The sequence below is a fragment of the Carcharodon carcharias genome (assembly GCF_017639515.1).
Source record: "Carcharodon carcharias isolate sCarCar2 chromosome 24 unlocalized genomic scaffold, sCarCar2.pri SUPER_24_unloc_12, whole genome shotgun sequence".
NCBI lineage: Eukaryota > Metazoa > Chordata > Chondrichthyes > Lamniformes > Lamnidae > Carcharodon > Carcharodon carcharias.
The window spans coordinates 272746-280040 of NW_024470587.1; the positions used below are offsets into that span (position 1 = coordinate 272746).

At 41.2% G+C, this 7295-nt stretch overlaps 1 non-coding gene across 1 annotated transcript; it reads right to left on the bottom strand.

The window, feature by feature from the left end:
- Nucleotides 1–1685: 1685 nt before the first annotated feature.
- trnag-ccc lies at nucleotides 1686–1757 on the bottom strand. The gene has a single exon. It is a non-coding gene; the product is annotated as a tRNA-Gly (tRNA).
- Nucleotides 1758–7295: the final 5538 nt, after the last annotated feature.

Consider the following 7295-nt stretch of genomic DNA (forward strand, 5'->3'; position numbering starts at 1 on the left):
CGTTAGTGAGTTACAGACTGGAATCTAATCGAGGGGTTTTGGGTGGTTTATGTATAGAATAACAGACACCCGGGATGAGCTACAGACCAGAATTAATCGAGGGGTTTGGGGTGGTTTATAAATAGAATAACAGATACCCGGGCGTGAGTTACAGACTGGAATCTAATCGAGGGGTTCGGGGTGGTTTATGTATAGAATAACAGACACCCAGGAGTATCCGCCTGACAGATTTGCCTGCTTGGTCCTGGCCGTTTTCTGAATAGTATTTCTGAAATTGAAAAATATACTTTATTCATAAAATATCTGAAAGAACATGACAAAAAAATTCTAAATCGTCTTCATAAAAAGTGCAATCAGATTCTACATTTGCACACGGGTCACAAAGTGCTTCAACACAATTAATGAATATTACACTCATTTCAACATGGTCATTATAGACAATCAGGCTGTGCAATGCTACTGGAGTTATCAACATACATCATTTTGAACCTGAGGTGCTTCAGTACAATTAGAATAGAATTACTATTCAATGCAAGCATTCATTGTGAGCCCTAGAGCCCGAGTGGTCCATATCTTTCCCAATCTCTCACTGAGAACAGATTTAAAAAAAAATATATAAATATACTTTATTTTTAAAATATCAGGGAGAAATTTAAAAAATACTCCTAAATCGAAATCACAGAAAGTGCAGTCGGTTTAACTTTTACACATGGATCATGAGGTGTTTCAATACAATCAAAGAATATTACACTCTTTTCAATATGGTCATTACAGACAGTCAGGCTGTGCAATGACATTGGAGTTAGCAACATACATTTTCTGAAGAGTTGTCAGCACAATCTGTAACACAGGAACTGTTAATACCGAGTCTGCTGCACGCCCGCCGTTTAATACTCTGTCAGGGCCCATCCCAAGCAGGAATTGGTTGGAACCAGGTATGTTTAAACCAAACTCTGACCATGAAGTGAAACACGGGAAACTATAGGCTGCCATTGGCTGATCTTTAGTTAGACAATTTCCAAAGCTGCAGGAACCAACTGTTTCACTAAAATGCAATTTGCTTTTATTTTTTATTTAACATAACCATCATGAGAAAGATTCAACAAGGCGGTGACAAATCGCCTTCATTCGCAGCTTTCTGAATTCAATTGAAAGGAGATCTATTCTGCTCCACCTCTCCCTCCCCACTTTAATCAACAGCATGAAACCCATCACATTTCTACCTCTCCCTGGTTCTGAAGAAGAGTCATATTGGCCTCGAAGAGTTAACGCTGTTTTTTTCCTCCCCACAGAAGCTGCCAAAGCTGCTGAGCTTTTCCAGCATTTCCTGTTTCTAATCCCAATAATTCCATTCCGATTTCAGTCTGCAGTTCACGGAAAATCATAATTATTATTGATAAGGATCAAACGTGAGTAAAATTTTAAGTAAAGCTGGAACATATTTTTATTTGAATTGCACCCGTGTACATTTGAAACTAAAAATATATTTAGATGAGTACTTGAAACGCCACAGCTTACAGGGGAACTTTAAGTGGGCATTTCACCGGGCTAATTGCTGGAAAATAGGATTAGAATAGATAGGTACTTAATGGCTGGCAAGGGAACGAAAGGGTATTTCTGTGCTGTTTAACTCTAAAATGCCCAAAAGCTGCATTGTCCGATTGACTGGTTTGAAGGTGAAAGATTGCGATGGCTGGGGATTGAACCCAATTCAACTGCTTGGGAAGCAGCCATGCTTACCATTACACCACCATCGCTGACTATGACAGGATTGCAGAGAATCACTCTGAATTTTGGTACTGAACCAGTTTCTGTTTTTCTTCAACCATTGGCAACAAATTTGTAATGCACACAGCACCTGATAAGAGAGTTAGCTGAAACCGATTTTATTTGATGGACTTTCCTGAAGTTCACATCAACCATTAAGTAGAGTTAAACCATAATTGGAATTATAGTTCACAAGATTCAGCACTAATTCTTTTACTTCCCCACTCACTGATGAATAACACATGTCCCATTCTGTAACTTTTATACAGACAGGCCAAGATTCACAGGCATATTAGGGAGCAGAAGACGCACATTCTGTTTGGACCTCTGGGTTAAAGGAATAATAACACATGTTCCATCGTATAGCAGCTTTTCACATGCCTTACATTCCAGGGGCAAAAAGTTCAAAAGTAAGGAAAATGTGATGAACCTGTGTGAAACGCTCTTTGGAACTCAGCTGTGGCATGGTGCTCGGTGTCAGGAAGATATAATAATTCTCATAACATTACTAGAATTTGTTGTAAAATACAGTAACCATGTGATGTGTATATGTAACTACATATGACTGTGTGATTTATTTAAATTAGAGGCAGCTAGCCTGGGTGCTTTGATCTAAGAAGAGAGGTTAGGTTTGAAATGTAAATTAGATAAACATGGGAGTGTTTAGAAATATAGGCCTCAAGGGGGCACTTGCATTTTGTAATAAACCATTCCAGATTGTTTTCAAAGTGAAGTGGGGGGGGTGGGGGGGGGGGGGTCGGGGGCGGGAGGTGGTGGTGGTGGGGGGAGGGTGGCAGGGTTGGTGGCGATGGTGAAAAGTGTCACCTATCGTGGTGAAGTTTAGAAATAGTGTTTTTCTTTCCCCAAAGATTATTCATAAATCTTAGTGCTATGAGAAGTGTTTTATTATTAGGGAGATAAAGCCCAAAATATAGTGATGCAATGGACATTTGCATTTAAAGATGAAGATATGCATAAAGAATGATAAAGGGCTGTGTGTAAGGGAAAGCATTTTCAAGATCTTACAAGTGTGTGAAAATGCCATCAGCATCTCTCCCTCAAGCTACTGTCTTCAAAGGGCTGAAGTTAAGAAAATCAATCGGAAGTCGACGTGCTCAGTGTCCAAGGTTCCTTTGCCTGGCTCTTTTATAATCTCTCTGTCTTACTCTTGCCTTGATGAATGTGCAACTGGGAGTTAGGTTGAGTCAGCGATTTGGAAGTTATCATATTATAATTTGTAAATCTATGCATGTGTTTACACCTTCTTCCATTTCTTCCATTAATAAAAGTTTAATCAAGCTTCGTAAAATTCTATAAAAATGTAAGGTCTTGTTACCACTGAATTCAGGGCACGCATTCAAAATTTATACAACTTGCAGAACAATTTGTGGCAGTTGTTTCAAATTTCTCATTTGGGATTAAACAACTCAGCATTCACCATCAGCTGTGCGATAACATAGCTGGGAGCTCTTTGTGGGATATATTTGAAGTTCCTTGATTTTTTTGTAGTTGGTGAATCTTAAGGTTACGAGTACCAGAAGCTTTTGAAGTCAGGAGTTGGGGTGAGGTATTTTGTAGTGGTGAGACTGCAATATGGCTTTTGCAGTTGTTGAGACTTGTTTGGGAGTTGAAGCTATGACTTTGGCTGGCTTACAAAAAGTAACTAAAGACAAGTCACTGGAATTGGCAGAGAGATTACAATTGGGGCTACCTGCAGTGGGTGAGAAAGCAGATATGATTGAAGGCCTAGCACAGCATTAAAAAATCGAAGTTATACCTGACACTAGTAAGTCACAGCTGGAGGTCGTGAGATTTCAGTTAGAAATGAAGAGGCTGGAATTTGAACAAGCAAAGGGACTGAGAAAGCTTGAATTGGAGGCAAATGAACTTGGAAAGAATTGGAACTGTTCAATCAGAGAGGGTTACCCATGAGGGACATGTAGCCCGCCAATGGATATCTGACCGATTGAGTGCTTCTCACCATTGAATGAAATGAAGAATTGGAGTGAAGGGATACTTCAGCACATTCTTCAACTGCTGTCTGAACTGACTCTGTGTCAAGGCGTAAATCCCAGTGTTAGTGCAGCAGCTCAGGAGCTGCAGCATGAAGCCCAATTCCATTACAAAATCATCCAAAGAAACAGAATCAAACCCCAAATCCCACATCCGGGCCCATATAGAAAACACCATTAAGGTTGACCATAACAGGATGAAATTGGCTGAGATCACAAACAGTAAAATGATAGATTTCCTTCTACTCTCCATCTCAGGGTCTCTGGGAGTCTCCCCACTGCTGTGAGCCCGGAGTCTCCTGCGGGGTCTGCTGCTCATTAAAATGTGTCTGAAGGTGAGAACATTGAGCAGCAGAATCAGGACAAATGGGACACCCGGGGTTAGAAGGTGGTGGAGGACTCGATTGTTCTCCAAAACGGGGAGAATAGAACATCCAATCTGACAGTACAAAACCAGGGGTAGTTCATCAGCAAATACCGACTTGTGAACATGAAATACCAGAAAGTGTTCTTTGCACAGGACCACGCAGTCACGGTTCCCAGAACCACAGCTGCCTTTCTCTGGCTGCAATATTTAGTTTTCAGCTCCGGGCAACAAATGGCCACAAATCGATCGAAGGTGAAAGTGACAGTGAACCAGACAGAACAGTCAGTGGCTGCATAAAGCAGGACAGCATGGATATTACACATGGGAATGGAATACATGAAAGAAAAAATAAAAGCAATCGGAATGTGTCCCAATATCAGGTCCAGAATAACGACCAGTAGATCCGCTGCTCCCATGGCCACCAGGTACCAAGTGACACATTTGGTCAGACCACAGTTGTTGGACATCAGTATCTCAATCGTGATTAGGTTCACTGTAAGGAACGTAATGAAGAAATTCAATAATTATTCAACCAGATGATGATGTTACCAATTTGATTGTGGATTTGTTGATATTTTCAAATGTGTGACTGCATCCAGTGATGCATTGCATCAATTTATCTGAAAGAGCATGCGAGAAGTCTCTGGATACAGTGGAAGGAAGCAAAGATTCAATAACAAACACTGGTTGTGAAGAAAAGGGAAGGGTGTGTGACAGGGTAATCATACCTAATAATGGGACCAAAAGCTGACTTGCAGTGACAGGATAACGGCAGCACTCAGGGAGGACATGGGAGAAGTCATTAGTGACGGGGAGCGGAGGATGAAACTAAAGGTGGCCCGTGCGTTACAGACAGGGGAGAGATTTGGAACAATTTCTCATTTTTCCCTCTTCTCCACTGACTGCCGCAAGATATATTTCTGAGGAGGACATTCTAACCACTCCAATGTTGGTGTTGTTGAAATATAGTCATAAAATAACTTTTACTGCAATTTTAAAATTCAAATTAAAGGAAAAGGAGATATTCATTCAAAAATAAGGGAGCCAAAAACTCTTAGTCCAAAAACAAACTGACAGACGCATCATAAAACGTATTATTTTTAGTTGTAATATGCACTTTGGTTAGTTGAAGTTTGCAACAGAAGCTGATCACTTTTCTACAGTCCTTTAGGTGTTGGCTGAAAGCTATCCAGGCCCGAAGGATTGTCTCCCGTGTCTAGAAGACTAATAATTTCAGTTACAGATTGCTTAAAAAGGTCAGTAATACAATGTCAGTTATCAATTATTTTCATATTTATTAACACTCTCCCTGCCCTGTCACCATGATGCCAGGTTCCCAGTTAATATTCCTGTTATGAACAACCTCAGTCTCTCCTCCATCCTCCCCATAATTTCCTTGGGAAGAAATTACCTCGCCTCCCAGAGGAGAGAAAGGAGAGGAAGCTCCTAAACTAGCCTGGGAATGATAATCACACACTCACACACACACACACACACACACACACACACACACACACACACACACACACACACACACACACACAAAGCACACACACACACACACACACACACACACACACACATACGCCAGTGGAGGCCAGATACTGTAAATATGAAAGTGCAATATTATCTTCTCATGCATTCTCCCTCTCACACAGAGACTCACATTTAATAACTCTCACATTCACATACACAAACACAAACGTGCACACACACAACCAGACACTCTCACACGTACACAAAGACATAAATGCACAGACTCTATCAGCACCTTCTCTCTGACACACACACAGACACAGAAATGCACACATAAATGAGCAGGCACACAGCAACACAAAGATGTAAAATAACGCATACACAATCATTCACACTAACAGGCACATGCACACACGGAATCACATGAAAGCACACAGTGAGATACACACATGCGCGCAAACACACAGCCACACACCCATGTATGAGTGTGCACATACTCACACACATACACAATAGAAACACACAGAGGCATGCAGACTGTCACAAACTCTTTCTCTATAACATATATGCACAAGAACAGACATGCATAAACACAGCAAAATAAAAACACACAATCATGCGCACACAGACACACACACGCATGCACATATGCACATAAACACGTGTGTGCACACAGGCATCCAAAATTTCACTAAGACTTTCTCTCTGTTACACATAATCAGAGACACATACATAGAAACAACACACAACAGAAGCGCACACAAACACATAGACCCAACAACCCCTCCCCCAACTGGCATATGCAGGCATGGAATCACACAAAAACACAAACTCAGAAACACCCAAAGGCACACACATGCATACGCACAAACTTAGAGATAGATACTCTCTCTATCTCTTTCTCTCTCACATATACACACACACATATGAATACATATATATGTATGATTACACGTGCACTTAAACATATGAACACACACTCTTGCACACACACAGGCACTCACATAATCCCCTTCAAAGAAATAGACAGTCACAAACACATAGAGGCAAACAAACTAGCATACAAACATGCACACACACTCACAGATGCATACACAAACACAAAAGCACACACACACACACACACACATACACCATCACAATTGTTCATCCATACACACACACAAGATTGTACATTGATTCTCAGACGCACCCTGGAATAGTACAAGGGCTGACACAAACACCTGAAAACATAAATAAATGCAAACACACACACCACACATACGCGTGCAACCACACAAACACACACACACACACACACACACACAAACGGAGATATCAACTCAGTCAGTCGCACATACACAACCAGAAAAACGCACTCGCTCTCTCACACCCCACAGAATAGCACATAGATGAACAGACATTCACATGCACATACACGCACATACACACACAAGCAAACATAGTCATTCACCCTGACACACACACGGGAGCACATGAACTCCCGCACAAAGAAACATAGAAACTAGGAGCAAGAGTAGGCCATTCGGCCCTTCAAACCTGCTCCGCCATTCATTATGATCATTGCTGATCATCCAACTCAATCCCTTGCTCCCACTTTCTCACCTTTCCGTTCGATCCCTTTTGACCCAAGATGCAATATTTGGCCTCAACAACTTTCTGTGGTAGCGAAT